The 18,720-nt window shown below is 44.8% G+C and overlaps 1 pseudogene; it reads right to left on the reverse strand.

Moving 5' to 3' along the window:
- Window positions 1-8: 8 nt before the first annotated feature.
- Window positions 9-14,485, reverse strand: LOC122131240 (annotated as a pseudogene).
- Between the last annotated feature and the right edge of the window lie 4,235 nt (window positions 14,486-18,720).

Here is an 18,720-nt window from a genome sequence, read left to right on the forward strand (position 1 = left end):
CAGTTTGCGTCTCCTGCTGCTCCTCTGCCTTTCCCATCTCCTCCTGGGATAAACTGCTTCCTGATTCTCTTTCTCCCTCAGCGCTATCGTCCTGCTCCCCTCCCTCCCCCTCTCTCCTGTCCTGGGACAGAACTCTAGCCAGCCTGCCGGGGACAAGAAACTTCCAGTCTTTCCAGGAGGGGGTAGGAGAGGAGGACGTGACGCTCAGTCCTCCCACCACCAGAGGGGGCTCACCTTCGCAACGCTCGCACTTGTTGAGCTCAAAGGGGAAGATGATGTCTTTGTCATTGCCACAGAACTCACAACAAAGCCCTTGGCCTGGCAAAGCTGCAGAAAGAACAGAAAAAACAGATAAAATTGTAAGTGTAAAGACCTGAATAAACTCTAAAAAAAATACCCTTTAAAATGCTGAGTGCTGACGCTTCGAGTAAAGCCAGACAGAAGCTCAATCTGGAGCCACTGTCACCAGCATCGAGTCCAGGCCTTATCCTGGCCAGATCAGAGCTAAACCTGTTTGGGAAATCCCATCTGGGAAAGACGTTAATGAATCTGATTCCTCACCACACAGCTGGCCACGTGTGCAGTGCCCTGCCGGAGCAGCTCACGCAGCCGAGGGGCCAGATCTCCGCTGCGCACCGTGCTGAGGTCATTCAGAGAGAAGAGGTGCAAGTCCTCCGTCAGGTGACCTGGGACAGAGTCAAACTGATCCAGCACCCTACAGAGAGAAAGGGAGAAACAGAGAGAGAGAGAGAGAGAGAGAGAGAGGAGAAGAGAAGAGAAGAGAAGAGTCAGTGATGGAGGAATTAAACATCTGCAATCCTGCATGCAGTTACACAAGGAGGGTTTTCTCACTCTTGCCAGGCCGACAAGTCTTGAAAAGGTTCTTCATAGTGGAGCAGCCTGAACTCGTAAAACCTACAGAAGGCAGAAAATGAGAATAAGAAGTACCTAAGTGTTACCTTCTGAATACTTATTTGGTTAAGAACACATAGAGCACCACACACACACTCACACAGCACACACCACACTCACAACTTTAGAATACAAAGAGTAAACTCAAGATACTGTGCTGCATTTAACACACGAGGTAAGTGGAAAGTTGTGGTTACTGTACCACATAAATCTTGTCCTGATCTTGACCACTCTTCATAAGCCAAAAATCAGTTTTCGCAAATAGACAACCTGACGGTCTGCAGAGGGTTTTTCATTTCCTCTTATTTTCAGGGCAGCTTTTTGAGAGCAAGATAATTGCACAGACAAAGGCCATTGCATCAGACTGGAACACCCCTAAGATTCAGCAACTGCTATATCCTCTTTCTTCTGTACATAAAAAGAAACGCAAGTGAAAGGGAAACCAATGTTTCTATGCAAGGGAAGTTTTGATGTACACACGCCTTGGCCAGATTTTTTAAAACAAAAACATCTTTGAAGAGAAAAGGTTTGGGTTGTTTTTTGGGGTGTTTTTTTATCACTCCATATACCTTTATATAGAGAACAAGTCTGATTACTCCACATACTTTTATATAGAGAACGAGTCTGATTACTCCATATACCTTTATATAGAGAACGAGTCTGATTACTCCATATACCTTTATATAGAGAACGAGTCTGATTACTCCATATACCTTTATATAGAGAACGAGTCTGATTACTCCATATACCTTTATATAGAGAACAAGTTTGAACAACTAATCAATGGTGGCATAAGCAGACAAAATGCCGCAGTAAAAATTCTAACTTGGGGCTTCTATGGTCATTTCTACTGCTTGAACATTCAAACACATCTACTCAAAAGAAATGAAAGTACATTTTTTCCCTCTGTAAGTAACCTTCAGCACTTGCCCAGAGGTCTTCTGTGACCTTCTCTCATGTGTGTGCCAGTTAAGACGAGGGCTGTGCCTACCCTGACTGCCTCCAGTGGCTTTGACTTTCTTGTAAAGGCTGCTGTTGATATCATTGGGGATTGAACAGGGGGTCCCCGGCGATCTTGCCCAGGAGGTCCCGGGCAAAGTTGCTGACGTAATATTTGCTGAAGTCCACTTCCGCAGGACTCGGCCTGGCACCACCGCCTGGGCGTTCTCGTGGCAACACTGGCAGAAGTAACGGCCCAGGTACTCACAATAGCGTAGCCTCTTGATGTAATCTGACACAAGAGGAGATTGCTGGGTGAGCCATTGCATCAAAATGACAACATCGTAATCTATTAATCGTAATCAGGTGTTGCATCAAAGAGTGAAAGACTGGCGACTTGTGTTAGCGTGTTTCTGTTAGCGTGTTTCTGTTAGCGTGTTTCTGTACCTGGATCAATGCGTGTTCCACATCCAGCACACCTGTAGTTCTGCTTGGCCACCACAACTTTCCTCCTGATAGTTAGGAATGGGACAATCAGACCATTAGCCATTATTGTTTATTGTCAGGTGTAAGCCTTTTTAGTGGATTTTCAGGCTAGTCAACTAGGTCGATATCACATAAAAACAACAATATTTACTTTGTACAACAATATGCTGTACAATAAGACAGCTCTAACAGCATAACATATACAGTATGTTATGAGAAAAGACATAACATAAATGCTAACAAGTCTAACAATATTTTACATTAAGATGACATGTATACCTCTGGTTCCAACACAACAAGAATGTATTGTATAATATCTCCACATACTTGGGAGCGGGGTGGATGTTGAAAATGATCTGAGGTCGCGGGGGAGCCCACTCCAGGTTTCCCCTCACTCGTATCCGTAGTTTATAGATATCCGCGTGCTCGCCGTCATCAGGGGAGATGGGCAGAGAGTCAGGGATGGGGAGGAGCTGTATGAAGACACGTCAGTCAGTGAACAGGGTCTCTGTATGTGTGTGTGTGTGTGTGTGTGTGTCTGCATGTGAATATATATGTGAATATACATACAGATGTGTGTCCGCGTCAACACATTTTTGTATATACGAGTACATATATATCTGTACAAGCCTGTGTGTGTGTGTGTGTGTGTGTGTGTCTGTGTGTATATATATACACACACACGTACCTTTTGTGGAGCATCGTGCTCTGGGACCAGCCAGTCCAGTTCTGAAGCTGCTGGTAGCTGCATGCCTTCAAACTGCCTCAGGAGTCCCATGGCCACAGACTCAGCAGAGTTGGACTGCAAGCAGCTGGGGGATCTGGGGAAGGAGGAGTTGTATGAAGTACTGACACACACACACACATATGAGGTACTGTAACCCACACATATGAAATACTGACACACACACACACACATATGAAGTACTGACACACACGAAGTACTGACACACACACATATGAAGTACTGACACATACACACACAAAGTTCTGACACACACACATATGAAGTACTGACACACACACACACACACACACATACTGACATGCTCCATACAGGATAAAACAAGCATGACATATGACACACAAAACAAAAGATCAGACTTTACATGGCCACACATCCAGTCCCAGATACACCAGATTCATATTTAAATGGCATTACTCTGAACCCACAGACACACACATCCACCAGAGGAATACTGGGGCATCACTTCGCTGTGACTCTGCCATCAGCCTGAGCTACATCTTATTACCTTTCACTTTCACTTTTAAAGTTCCATCCCAGCCTTTTGAGCTGTGGATATGTAATCCTGTGAGTTCTTGACTGACTGACTGACTGACTGAAGGCAGTGACACTTACATGGACTCAGAGCTGAGAAACGATCTGCTGCTGGACATCACACTTCTCTGATGTCTGCATCTAACAGCAAGGAACAGATATGGCTTTAGGACACACAATCACATGACCCAGTACAAGATCAACATCAGATGTTAATTTTCCTTGAGAACTACGACTAAGAGGTCGATTCTAAAAGGCATGTGTGATGTGATGTAATCATTAACGTCTTTGATCTACTGATGATACAACATTATCAGTCATGAAAGAATTAACAGGGCAAGACCCGACTATCACTTCCAACTCTAGATGACAGAATGAGATAAAGCAGTAGAAGCCATAAAAGCTACAAGAGCCTTGTATTTCTCCACCATCACCTGTCATTAAGTGCAATACACTCTATACATTAGACCAGTTATTGAGTGATCACTCCTTTCGCTTTAGTTTTAAAATGACTTTAGTCTTAATATTGAGTATGTCTTGCACAGTATATGGTGATTGGGATGATGTCTTGCACAGTATATGGTGAGTGGGATGATGGAAGATGTTATGTTTGGTTGGATGGAGAAACTAATGAAACATTTCGCCCAGGGATGAATGCAGAATGAGTGAAGAGTTTGGTCCAAAATGGGAAATGGAAGATTGAAGGAATAGTTTTTTTTATTCATACAAAAATAACCATTTCAGACGGCTCTCAATGAGTGGCAACTACAGGCCTATAAAAAACATTTGTTATTTATTTATTTGTTCATTTCCCACTTTGGAATTAATCTCTGCAAATGATCAATTACTACGAAGCACTATCCTCTGGGTGACGTTTAACATGTAGTGCTTTCAATTCAGGCGAACACAGATGCAGAGCAGGCAGCAGGGGACACAGCCTAAGCAAAGCATGGTGTCCCAGACAGCACAGAAGGAAGACAGCTTTTGCACACAGAGTCCATTTGAAGCGTTAGGGGAGGGGGGGACACCTCGTGCCTAAAAGCTGACTAATCTTCAAAAAGCGCACGCTGTACATAGACACAGGACACCGGAGGTTCTACTGAAGCAGGATTCACTATTGCACGTGGGGCAGAACAGAAACTCAAAATAAATTCAGCTTCTTAAAAATAATACTACTGGTTAATACTACTTAGGATTAAAGCTGAAGTGAAGCCTGGGTACACTCCCCCATGCACACGCTCAAACCTAAACATGCACGCGCACGCACACGCGCACGCACTCGCCCAAAATGGCCCTACCAGAGTCTCGTGGTGGTACATTTTCCAGTGCAACATGTGCATGTGTGTGGACACACACTCATGCCCAGGCAGTCGGGGGCGCACACACACTCATGCCCAGGCAGTCGGGTGAAAGCGCGCTTTGTGTTTGGCCTAAGGTTAGCTCTACGGCAACAAGCTGCAGACAGATAGCGACTCTGGAGAGATTGGGCCCCAGATTAGGCCGAGATCCCAGAGTCCAGGCTGCTACCTGTCTGACCCCCCCCCCCCCCCCCGACCCCCCGACCCCCACTCCCCAGCAGATACCTGAGAAGAGGGAAGCGAGCGACAGCGATAGGCCACTCTGAGAAACCACCATCAGTGCCTCACCCCCACAGCCATCTAAGGGACAGAGACTTGACTCAGGTCGACTCCCACACACACACCCATGCAGTTACACCCCCACTGGCTGTAAGCGTGGATTTGCCCACGTTTAAAGCTCACAGAAGCGAACGCACTCCACTTGACCCGTGACTGGACTCCATGACCACAGCCAATGTTGTTGCAATACCAATAGCATATACAAACAGTGCTCAGCACATTCAATAAATGAATTCATTAATACAAAAAAAAAAGCACTGTCCAATACCTGCCCTGAAACTGAGAGAGGGCATTCACAGGTGTGAACTCTTTAAGAAGCAGAGCTAAATATTAGCCTGTGCTAATGGTTTGTAGTGATTGTACAGAAATATGAATGATGATTGATTAATGCATGATTGGAGCGTGATGGAAATGATTTTCAGTGACGACAACAACAGATAGCTAAAAAAAACGAATGCATTCTTTAACCCACCCAACACACACACACACACACACAGCATGTTCCTGCTCTACCTTTAAGCTCACACTCTTCAATCTCCCCAGCAGAGCCAGAGTCAGAGAGGTGAACCGAATCCTGGGAACTCCGGCGGGATCCTCCACTGTCTGTGGAATGGAATCCTGGAAGGGAACAGCAGAGGAGCCAAAAGATTACATTAACATTCCACTGTACGCTTCTATTTCCATTTGTTTTCATTTACACTGTTTACTATGGAGATCAGGAATAGACATCCCACACTTTCAATGCACCACCTCTAGGCACTCCTCACCCAAGTATGTAGGCGTTGCCATGGTGTGAGAGGCTGTTACCATAGTGTGAGAGGCTGTTACCATGGTGCTACACACTGTTACCATGGTGCGATAGCCTGTTACTGTGGTGAATGAGGTTGTTACCGTGCTGTGAAAGGCTGCTAGGTGGTTCTCGGCTGCGGCGGATCAGTTGTCTGCGCATACGGATCTTCTGCTTGAGCTGTTGGATCTCGCTGTCGCTGTCAACCTCCTCTTCAGCATCCTCCTGTTGCCGCCTCATGTTGCATTTCATCAGCTCAATGGCCGCGATGAGCGACTCCGATATGCTGAAGTGAGCGTTCTCCTGCACACAGTAGGGGGATTTATTGAGCTAGGCATCGTGATATTACACTATGTCACACCCCAGGTTCCCAATACATCAACATCTCGATAAATTGAGTAAATTAGGTGCCTGGCGATTCCCAGCCCCAGCAGTCAACTGTGTGAAGTGGAAGATATCAGAACTGTTGTTACCATCTTGCTCTACTAGTAGAGATAGAGGAATTTTGATGCTGGCAAAGACTGTAAATTAAAAGTTTTGGGTGTTGGCTGACCTTCTCCAAGTCTGCACAGCTACCAAAGTCCTGCTCAGAGAGGTAACTGATGAGGCTCTGGCCTTCTGACGGCTTCCGGAACATACCATCTGGGATGCTGCTGTACTGGGAGCCATCTGCATATCACCACACACACACACACACACACACACACACACACACACACACACACACACACACACAGATAGACAGGCGTGATTTGAGGTATACAAACACATTATAACTTACTTGATTTTGTACATTCATGACCATTTTAGTGAAAAAAACAAGCCCTCTTGGGTCACACTCACTGGACTCCATGTAGAGAGAGCTAGGAGTGCTACGGCCACTGCTGTTGGGCGAGAAGGGGTCATAGTCCTTCCCACAGGCATTTTCACCAGCCGACTCTGATATCACACACACACACAACACGCATGTACACACACACACACAAAACACGCATGTGTACACACACACACACACACACACACACACACACACACACACACACACACACACACACACACACACACACACACACACACACACACATTAATATTCACTAGTTCCTTGAAGTCTGGCAATGATGGGTTGAAACTTACAATGGGATGGAATACGTGCAAAAATTAAGAACAATGGAAAGGAATTGGATGGGTTGGAAACTGAATTAACTGATAAACATCAAGACATTTTCATTGAACATAAAAATAAATCATGATGAAAAATGAATCCATGCTGTATGAACTGATGGCCTATTTAGGCCAGATTGGGGATTTCTACAAAACAAATTTCCACTCAATAGCTCGAGCACACCTGCACGGCACCATGATGCTTCCATGAACACACATACAAAGGCACTGCATAGGAATTCGTTAACAAGACACAATCAACATGGTCCAAAAAGATTTGTGAAAGTGCCTCATTTAACTACAATCTAAAATGGTGTTTTTTGTAAACTCTAAAGCCTAAAATTCCGTTCAAATGCGATAAGACTGAACTTAATCTAGCAAAAGGTTGAGTAACATAGTTACATAAGCTACTGTAGTAAAATTTAAATAGGCAGTAGAATCCACATTGTTTGGTTAAATTCTATTACATTTTGAAGACCTGTTCAGATTCTGCAAGCCACTACTTGTTTAGTCAGGGTACGCCCCCTAAACCTCCTCTGGGCAGTTACACTAACATTTGGGATATCATCTTTGTTTGAACACATTTTTGTCAGTTGGGTCTGTAAAAGAGAAATATGAGGAGTTCAAAGAGTGAGGAACTTTGGTAAGGCAAGACCTTCACGGCCAAAAGTGTAGAATTAGTGACCGTGAGATCTGTGATAATTCATGGCCTGGGAGAAAAACAGAAGTCTGATTCAAGCCTCATTGGCAAACTCCCTAGTATAAACTTCCTCATTATAGGTGCAGTCAGAGACTTTGGTAAGGACTTGTTTGTAATAGCTCTCCCATGATGGAATTTGAGCACAAAACAGTCTTTGAATTAATCTTGGAATGAATGTCTTACGATGCAAAATAATAACACAAACACAAAACAGTCCATAAATTCACAACGGTCTGCATTCACAAACACACACGACACACACACACACACAAGCGATGAGAGCAGCAGACCGGGTTGATCCACCAGCCAAGAGCGATACGACAGACACAGCACTGAGAGGAGGAAGTGTGAGCATGCAGAGGGGTGAGAAGAGTAAGGGGGGGCACTGCAGACCTGCCACAGGGTCCTCTATAATAATGGTGATTTTCCTGTGTCCCCCTTCTTCACCACAGAGAGTTAACAGAAAGAGAAAGACAGAGAGAGGCAGAGGAAACTGTTACCAACAGAGAGTTAGACTGGAATTAAAAGAGAGAGCGCCCGACTAAGGGGAAAAGAAACTTTTTTCTAAAGTTATTAAAAGCTTGCACTCACCTACACAGAGACATTCTACCAAGCAGATGCATACACACAAAAAATTCACCTCAGCTCTTATGTGCTAACCATGTCTCTACTTATGTACACAGTAGTAGTTTACTAATGAACTTAAGTAAATAAGGTATTTCTTCAGTTCTAGGAGGCACACTAAATATTCTTGTAATCATGCACATGGACACCCACCCACCCACACAAACATTGTTTGTCAAACACTCAGACACAAATAGTTGATCAAACATGCACAAACACTTGATGGTCTCACACACACACACACACACACACACACACAACCTCTACTCACCGAGCCTTCTCTTCTGCGTGACCCCTGTGTCGGACAGTGACCGCGTGTGACCCTTGCTGTGACCCCGGCCGGACCCCCGCTGACCCTCGGAGAAGGAGCAGCGTCGTGGCTGTGCATTAGAGGCGTGGCCCTGCACGCCTCCCGCCCCTCCCCCGCCACTACCGCTGGCTGCGCTGGGGCCCTCGCCCGCGCCCTGCCCGCTGCTCCGCGTGGAGCCCTGTGAGTCCCGCCGGCTGCGCTGCCCCAGGTTCCCGATGGCCAGGTACTCCGGTCCGTCATCCAGCTCCAGCGCCTCGGCCGAGTCGCCCAGCTCCCCCCCCGGCGCCGCGGCCGCGCAGGGAGACTCAGTCAGCGAGATGCGGGGCACAGCGCAGGATGGCCCCACGATGGAGAGGTGCTGCTGCTGCTCCCCTGCGCCACCACCACCTCCACCACACTCCCACGGTGCTCCGATGCCGCTATCCGAGGCGTCTGTCTGCTGCCGTGTAGCGCCTGTGGTACAGTGGGCAGGGGCACAAAGACGGAGAGAGAGAGAGAGATGGAGAGAGAGAGAGAGAAAGAAAGAGAGAGAGAGGTTTAACACTCATTTGTCTCGAGGTTTAAAACCATTGTCTAACTTTCTCACACAATTACACCACTGAAACACCTAAAACATTAAAAACCAAGAGGAGACAGGAGACGAGAGACGACAGAGAGAGAGAGAGGGAGAATGGAGCTATGTGAGCTTAATGTTTTTAAAATAGATAACATTCCCTGTGCCCCACTTACTAACCACCCACACTTGACGTCTCAACAGGAACGCCAAAAAGCACATGCAAATCATTTTCAACACTGTGCACTTTTGTGCGCAGACAGGGAAAGCATTCAGGCCACTCTGGCTATTCAGAGCATGGTGTGTTCCCTCAACACACAAAAAGCAGCACACAGAGGCACCTATTCTCCTCCCCAGGCCTCTTCCTGATGCTGCCGCTCTTCCTGCGTGTGAGCGTAGCGGCATTACGGCTAACCTGAGGTGCTCTCTGCCAGGCTCAGGGGCGACCCCGCGGACCCCTCCCTCAGGGAGCACTGGGAGGTGGTCATGCGGCGGGACAGACCGCTCAGGGCTGCCTCGGCGGTCCTCCAGTTTCCCATGGCCCCGGGGAGCACACAAAGACTCTGACTCTTCAGCATGCCCAGCGACAGCGGATCCTTTAGATGAGAGAGCTGAGAAGGCAGAGGAGGAGGGCAACAGAGGAGGGGATTTTTGTTCGTGATTTCACACGTCAACAAATGAATTGGTCACATGTCACTAGCAGCCATGCAGAGATCAGAGAGTGAGCGCGAGCGCGAGCACGAGCACGAGCACGAGCACTCACTCTGACGGTGTCGATCAGAGCCAGTAGTCGGGGGTTGTTCTGCTCCACTGCCTCCAGGCACTGGAACATGGCAGACACATGGGGTTCGCTCAGCACAAACGCCTCATCTGGAGAAAGAAACAATATCAACATGTCAAACACCTAGCCTGTGTTGAGTGGAGAACAGATAAAAGTATGACCCAGTCAAGTCTTTTTCACAGTCATAGTGAAAGTCTCATGCCACTTAGCCTAGCCATCCTAGCTAAATAAAGCACAGTCATAGTTAGTCTCATGTCACTTAGCCTAGCCATCCTAGCTAAATAAAGTACAGTCATAGTTAGTCTCGTGTCACTTAGCCTAGCAATCCTAGCTAAATAAAGCAGTCATAGTTAAAAGTTCCATGCAACTTAGCCTAGCAATCCTAGCTGTATAAAGTCTATAGTGAAAAAGTAGAAAGCCCTGAATGAATCACTAACTTGCACTTTGTGCCCTTCTTCCTCTTTCCTATGACTCAATATAAACTGCAGAAATAACTCTGCTAACTTTGAGCTAACTATCACAAGGGTCATAAGCACACAGACAACAAGAGAGAGAGAGAAGTCTTGACAGACACAGACAGATGTGCTGTGTGTTGTGTGTTACCATTGTAATATTTGCAAGTGTTGTTCTGGTGTTGTGTGTTACCGTTGTAATATTTGCAAGTGTTGTTCTGGTGTTTGAGCAGTGGTTTGAGTTGAGCCGACAGCGAGTGGACCTGAAGGCTGTGCAGAAGCCAGCGCTCAGCCTTGTAGCTCTCGCCCTGAACCTGCATGCCACTGCTCAGAACAGGCTCCAGCTGGCTGAACTGCAAAGACAGCAAACAGGACAAGTAAAGCTTAATTGTAGGTAGCATGACAGTAACACATAGTGTATGGATCAGTGGTGTGTGCAGATTTCACTCAAGAGACGGCCATAACGGGGGTCATTTGAGGTTACAGTTTGAAAGGAAAGGTGTTGGTTACTTTGAAATGGACATTGTCCCCAATTAAAGTAATTACAGTCCTACAATTCAATAAGCTCTTTGCACGTGGCAGAAATGTGATTCCCAGAGATGCATTCAGTGTTAAGGCCTGTTATCTTTTATATATTTGTCCCACCAATGATGGACTCAGGACTAAGAGAGTGAGTTAGTGAGAGAGGGCTGTGAGAGAGTGAGTTAGTGAGAGAGAGGGCTGTGAGAGAGTGAGTTAGTGAGAGAGAGGGCTGTGAGAGAGAGAGTTAGTGAGAGAGAGGGCTGTGAGAGAGTGAGTTAGTGAGAGAGAGGGCTGTGAGAGAGAGAGATAGAGAGAGAGAGAGGGCTGTGAGAGAGAGAGAGAGAGAGAGAGAGAGTTAGTGAGAGAGAGGGCTGTGAGAGAGAGAGATAGAGAGAGAGAGAGGGCTGTGAGAGAGAGAGAGAGAGAGAGAGAGAGTTAGTGAGAGAGAGGGCTGAGAGAGAGTAAGTGAGTGAGAGAGTTTGTGAGAGGGTTTGTGAGAGAGTGAGTTAGTGAGAGAGAGGGCTGTGAGAGAGAGAGAGATAGAGAGAGAGAGGGCTGTGAGAGAGAGAGAGAGAGAGAGAGAGAGTTAGTGAGAGAGAGGGCTGAGAGAGAGTAAGTGAGTGAGAGAGTTTGTCAGAGGGTTTGTGAGAGAGTGAGTAAGTGAGAGAGAGGGCTGTGAGAGAGAGAGTGAGTTAGTGAGAGAGAGGGCTGTGAGAGAGAGTGAGTTGGTGGGAGAGAGGGCTGTGAGGGACAGAGAGAGAGAGGGCTGTGAGAGTGAGTTAGTGAGAGAGGGCTGTGAGAGACAGAGAGAGAGATGGCTGTGAGAGTGAGTTAGTGAGAGAGAGAGTGAGGACTGTGAGAGACGTTACGTTACCTGTTCCACATGAGTGGCCAAGTTGGGGCTGATGTACCGAACGCACCACACAAATCGCCAGTAGTCCCTCTGCTTGTTATACACCTGAAACACACAACAAGGGCATATATAACACAACAAACAGACCCAGCCAACTGAGCAACTGGATCGCTTTTTTACTTCATGTTATAAAATACAACCATCACCGTCCCCATTCCAATCTGTCATTGGAAATGACATACTCTCTCACCTAGAGACTATTTGTGTCTGGGACAAATAGGACAAATCTGATTAGTTACGAAGCGGACTTATTTTGTACTAACTGTCAGTTACACCTTTATGTAGTTTATAATGTGTGCGTTCTCTTGGGCCCAGTCACAAATGAGATCCGACCCAGATCTGAACAGCATGGTTGGCCTGGGTTACTGTACCTGTTCATTCTTCAGCCCATGACTCAGAATGCTGTTCATGTCCTTGTGAAGTCGCTCAAGGCCTCCATATCGTGACCAGACGATTGGGTTGTTTGTGGACAGCAGCCCCTCCACGGTGGTTTTAAGGCTGGAGAGCAGCTTCCAGTGTTCCCTCCTGACAAGACAACATGGAACATGAGGAACACACACCAAAACTGCCCAAGACTAGATCAAGACTCTGGTAGCTGGTACAAATCCAAACCTGTCTGGATTGAAAGGGACTGTCACAAGACACATAGACATGACAAACACATAGTGGACATCAAAAGGATGGCTAATGCAAAACAAAGAAACGAATGAACAGAATAAAACTCTTTTTCAGAAGACACGTGAAGCAATCTGAGTTATGATCCTGAAAAACAGCTTGACTGAAAATTAAACTGCAAGCTAAGTTCCAGGACTTCCTCATTTTCTCTGGCATCAGCACTCAGCCCTGGAGTTGTGTTATTTTTCCAAATACACTCAGCCCACTTTTCATAACTATAAAAAAAAACACCAACACATGTATTTGACCTCTCAAGACAGAGTGCTTTTATGTACAGGTAAAGGTCTGGTATTTGGCAGACGCTTTTATCTAGAGGTAATGTAAGCTACACAAAAGTCTCATTTATCGCAAATTCTGATAAAGTTAATTTCACACCATTAGATAATTGACCCTGGCTGAACATAGGGACAATTCCTATTCCAATTACTAAACAGGGTAAGAATCCAGTCTTGCGTTAACCTCAAACTTCCCTGACTCTATGCAGACACTTCTGAAGTGTCAGAAGCTTGAATCCGATAAGTCACATGCTTATGCTCCAGCGAAATATAGCCTAACTAGCAAAACAACAACAACAAGGCCTGTGAGGTGTAGGTCTCTATCAGCTTCTGTCTTTCTTCAGAATTTCCCCCAGATACGTTCTCAAAAAATCTTCTTCTCGCACAAACCACCATGGTAGTTCCTGGTCATATTTGATGACTACTGATGTGTTCGTTAGGCAGGCCCGACAATATCCACAAATTACCAAGGCTTATTAATGCAAACCGAAAATGTCAATCTTATGGCAAATGCTTTAAATCGCCGAAATGACAGACCAAGTCAACGTTAAAGTGCTGTCTGCTACTAACTAGATAGTTAGCTGAAATAGGTATCGTCGCTGACGATACTGATTTATAAGAAATAAGTCAAATTGAAGAAAAGTTATTTTACATGTCAATTTACTTTGGTCGTTAAATATATGTCCTGATAAACTTGTGACTTTAGCAAGCAACATAGGCTAAAGAGGAGACTTTTAAGTTCGGTGGTGAAGTTAGCAAGTGAACGTTAGCTCGCTAGCTAGAGAGCTTACATTCACACCTAACAACCAGTTTTAACAGCCACTATTGTAACTTTTATCGGGACATGTGATGGAATTTATTACACATCTTCTACATTATTACATTAGTTGGCATTATCAACACGTAGTGTCAAAATAAAGAGGAATACTTTGTTTGCCTCTACACAGTCTACCAAAGGGCTTACCATACCATAGACTCAGCTAAGTTACTATAGCTATATCACAGTTCTTGCATTAGCTGTTAAGTTCTGTGTTGTGTGATTTCAGCTGCTGTCAACATGTTCACGCAGTGGCTACGTTACACCAAAACGGCTATTTGCAGCAAAAATGTAAATTAATGAGCTAGCTAGCTTACTTTACAGCACTCAAAACGAGAAATGTGCGTACCTAACTCACATAGCTTGCTGGTTAGCTAGTTTGGATTTGGGCGATAGATGGCTAGCTGTCAAAACCGGAGATTAAATTAGCAAGTAAACTAATTTTTACCTGAGTTCCAAAATTTCTAACTCTGTAGGTGACTCCATGTCTCTAGATCCAGGGGGGAAACCTATTCCAAGGTCAGCCTCCCCCCGTAATCTTCCCAGTTCTTGTAAAATCACTCGTCACAAGCATAGGTCGCTTGACAGGGAAGCTAGCCAGCTAGCTCGCCAGTTAACCCATACCCTCAAAACATGAACCCTGTTATTTTTTTTTTGCTCAACACGCAAACACGCCTTAACATTGGCCAGAAGCCCGTCCATTGGAAATTCTCTCATTGGCCATTAAAGTCGATATATTCCACAATCGTATAGAGCCATAATAAATATTGACATGGAAATCGATGGCATAGATACAATCTCTTTGAGAATTTGATCAGTTACAGCAGTAGGCCTGTTTTAAAACGTTATCACGTTTTATTAGTGAGATAAGTTAATAACTGCTTACTGGACAATCACGGCAATGTCATGCTTTCAAACAACATGGTTTTTGTTAAAATGCAAACGATTTATGAACTGGCTTTCCCTACGGGAACCCTATCACTGTTATGCAGATGACAACTGTTCTCCACTGTACTTGTCGTTCCCCCAGGATGACTCTACGAATTTCTGCATGCCTCAGTGATATTTCAGTTTGGATAATGGATCGTCGCCTTCAGCTCAATCTTTCTAAAACTGAGCTTCTCGTATTCCCAGACAACTCGGCTACCCCACAAAATATTAACATCCAGCTCGGTAAATCTTAATCTAATTCAATTTTATTTACAACCCCAAGTCAGAAAAAGTTGGGACGGTATGGAAAATGCAACTGAAAAAGAAAGCAGTGATTTATAAATGTACCTTGACTTGTATTTCATTGCAGACAGTATGAACACAAGATATTTCATGTTTTGTCTGTTAAACTTCATTTGATACATTTGTAAATATACATCCATTCCTGCCATTCATTCTGCAACACATTAAAAAAAAAGTTGGGACGGGGACAATTTAGGGGTAGTAATGAGGTAGAATAATTAAATAATTATGTGATTTGAAACAAGTGATGTCAACAGGTCATTGTAATCATAATTTGGTTCAAAAGCAGCATCCAGGAAAGGCCTAGTCCTTAAGGAGCAAAAATGTGCCGATGATCGCCAGTTTGCCAACAAATGTGTGAGCAAATAATTGAAAACAATTAAAAACAATATTTCTCAAAGAAAGATAGTAAGGGATATTTTACCCTCCACAGTGCATACAATAATTAAAATATTCAAGGAATCTGGAGAAATGTCAGTGCATAAAGGGAAGGGGCGCGCAAGCCTAAGCTGAATAGGGGGACCTATCCGCTTGGAGCCAGCCTAGTAGAGAGGTAGAGATAGAAAAAGAAGGGGGGAGACAATCAGAAACATGGCAGATTAATCCGTACACGGGTCAGGATAAGCATGCAAGCATACATGTGGTAAATGTACACAATGCATACAAACATAGATGCATGATGCATGCAAAACTGATTGTGGATAACGTGGGGAGAGAGCATTCAAGTATTGTAGGTTGTAGATATGTAAGGTTACTAATGCAAGGGTAAGAAGAGCAATGAAACAGAAAACTATGTTGATTGTGGCAATTCTTTACATTGCAGGTAAAGGCTAGTACAGGGTACAAGGTAGAATAAGTGCATGACAGTGTGATGAGTGGGTGTAGGATGAGGGTTTCTGTAATTAGATCAGGGGCGTAACTATAGGAGGTGCAGCAGGTGCAGCCGCACCTAGGCCCGTGGGTCTTCGGGGCCCGTAGCCATGGGCCATAGACATATTTACATCAATCAAAATAGTCTGAAGGCGGAATATGCGGGAGGGGGAGGGGGCGTGGCGGAGGCGGTGATTACAAACATGGAAAAAGGGGGAACGGGACTGTAAAATGTTTGGGAACCACTGCCTTATGCCACTGACTAGGGCCCGTGATACCTGCACCTGGGCCCGTCGTAACTACGTTACGCCACTGAATTAGATCAAGTTAATGGGTATGGTGATGAGGAACAATGTTTTCACAGCAATTGGCATTTGCAAGCTGAAGCCTCTGCCTGCACTCTGGGAATTAAGTGGTCTTGGTGGGCAGTAGGGGACAACTAATTCCTTGAGGTAATTCATTGACCCCAACTAAATATACACAAAACTTGGGAGTTATATTTGGTGACCAACTGTTTCAATTTATCTGAGCTTCTGTCCTGAGGTCTTGTCGGTTCACACTCTATAATATTTGAAAGATCAGCCCCTATCTCACTCAATACAGTGAGATACACTCAGACAGTGGAGATGGTCGTAGACTTCAGAAGGAACCCAGCCCCACCCACCCCCATCACCCTGAGTGACTCCCCAGTCGACACTGCGGAGTCCTTCCGCTTCCTGGGCACCATCATCTCCCAGGACCTCAAGTGGGGGCTGAACATCAGCTCCCTCACCAAAAGAGCTCAACAGAGGATGTACTTTCTGCGGCAGCTGAAGAAGTTTAACCTGCAAAAGACAATGATGGTGCACTTCTACACCTGCATCATCGAGTCCATCCTCACCTCCTCCATCACCGTCTGGTACGCTGCTGCCACTGCCAATGACAAAGGCAGACTGCAGCGTATCATCCGTTCCGCCGAGAAGGTGATTGGCTGCAATCTGCCCTCTCTACAGGACCTGTTTGCCTCTAGGACCCTGAGGCGGGCAGGTAAGATTGTGGCCGATCCCTCACACCCGGGTCACAAACTTTTCCAGGTCCTTCCCTCCGGCAGGAGGCTGCGGTCCATCAGGACCAAAACCTCACGCCACAAAACCAGCTTCTTCCCGGCTGCCGTTGGCCTTAGTAACAAGGCCACCTGACGTGGACTCTCATCCCGCCCCCACACCTCAAGCCTGTGTTATGTTAACACACACTACATTGCACACTGCACATTGCACATCCACTTTTGCACTCCTGCCCTGCTTTTTGTATTGTAGTACGTATTGTGTTTGTGTAGTACTTACTGTGTTTTTATGTTTTATGTTATGTGTAGTACTTACTGTGTTTGTATGTTTTTATGTTTACTGTATGCACCTATACATCAGAACAAATTCCAGGTAGGTGTAAACCTACTTGGCAATAAATACTATTCTGATTCTGATTCTGATATGCTACACAACCTATTGTGCAGGCCTTTGGTTATGTCTAAACTAGACCATTGCAATGCAATTTTAACAGGCCTGCCTGCCTGTGTGGTGAAACTGTTGCAGATGACACAGAATGCAGGGGCACGTTTGGTCTTTGATCAACTAAAGAGGATACATGTAACTCCTCTGCTAGTCCCCCTTCACTGGCTCATAGCTGCTGGAATTAAATTCAAATCCCTCACTCTGGCTTATAAAACAGCCACTGGATCGGCACCTGTCTATTTAAATGCCATGGGTCAGTTCTAATAATAGTATTGTTTGTAGAATTTTTTTCCATTAGGTTAGTATTACTGCCTTTTTTATGTTTTTTGATATGTATCTGTTTTCTAATGTCTGTTTTCAATGTTTTGTAAGTCGCTTTGGACAAGGAATTCTATTCTACAGGACTTTGAGGAGTAGGAGTGTGTAATCACAAATATGCGATTAGAATCTGTACCATTTTTGAAACTCTTTCTGACTTTAATTACTTTAGAATAAGAATTGATAAAATGGTTCAGAAGTAAGTGCTGCAGAAGTAAGTTGTGACTACGGGTATAATTTCCTGATTAACTCTATGAGAGGTGGATACATTTTACCCGAGGTAATGTTATGCTGTCATGGCAATTTACACTGTCTGCATCTCTAAACTGCACCGGGCAGGTTGTCTTCGTGTTGTTGATGTTACCCTATATTATAATAGTAATAATGATAATAATAATGGATTTTATGTATATAGCACACGTTCAAATAATCAATAAAATCATAATAAAATCGAGGAATATGTATATAAGTACCGCCCTTTCACAGTCTTGGAAGGCAATCTTGAAAGACGGATTGTGAGAGGTTTAGTTTATCCCAATGTTCAATTATCATAAGAAGCCAACGGATAACAGTACAGTACAGTAACTTTGCTTTGCATTCCCCGTGAAGAAAGGCTAACTTGAGTGAAGTGGCCTACATAAGCTTGCTGGCTAGCTGGCTAGTTACCATGTTGGCTAATTAACAGAATGTAGACCTAATTGTAATTTATGGTGAGCATGGGACATCAGCCTGTTTTCTGTTTGAAGGTGTGTAGGCTGGAAATGAGATCTACTGATATTGCCGTAGTATGCCTGACTTTAAGCTGATTATTAAACAAATTTCATTACTTTTTTTTATAGGATGCCTTCCTCACTCTCCTGGCCGCACATGGACAGAGGGTGAAGAAGAGGAGTGCAACATGACAGCTTGCCTTTCTTATTATACTACTTCATAAAGGCTCATAATGTTTCATACAAATTATTTAGTAATTAAAGAAAATAATTAATATT

Source organism: Clupea harengus, unplaced genomic scaffold, assembly GCF_900700415.2.
Source record: "Clupea harengus unplaced genomic scaffold, Ch_v2.0.2, whole genome shotgun sequence".
Taxonomy (NCBI): domain Eukaryota; kingdom Metazoa; phylum Chordata; class Actinopteri; order Clupeiformes; family Clupeidae; genus Clupea; species Clupea harengus.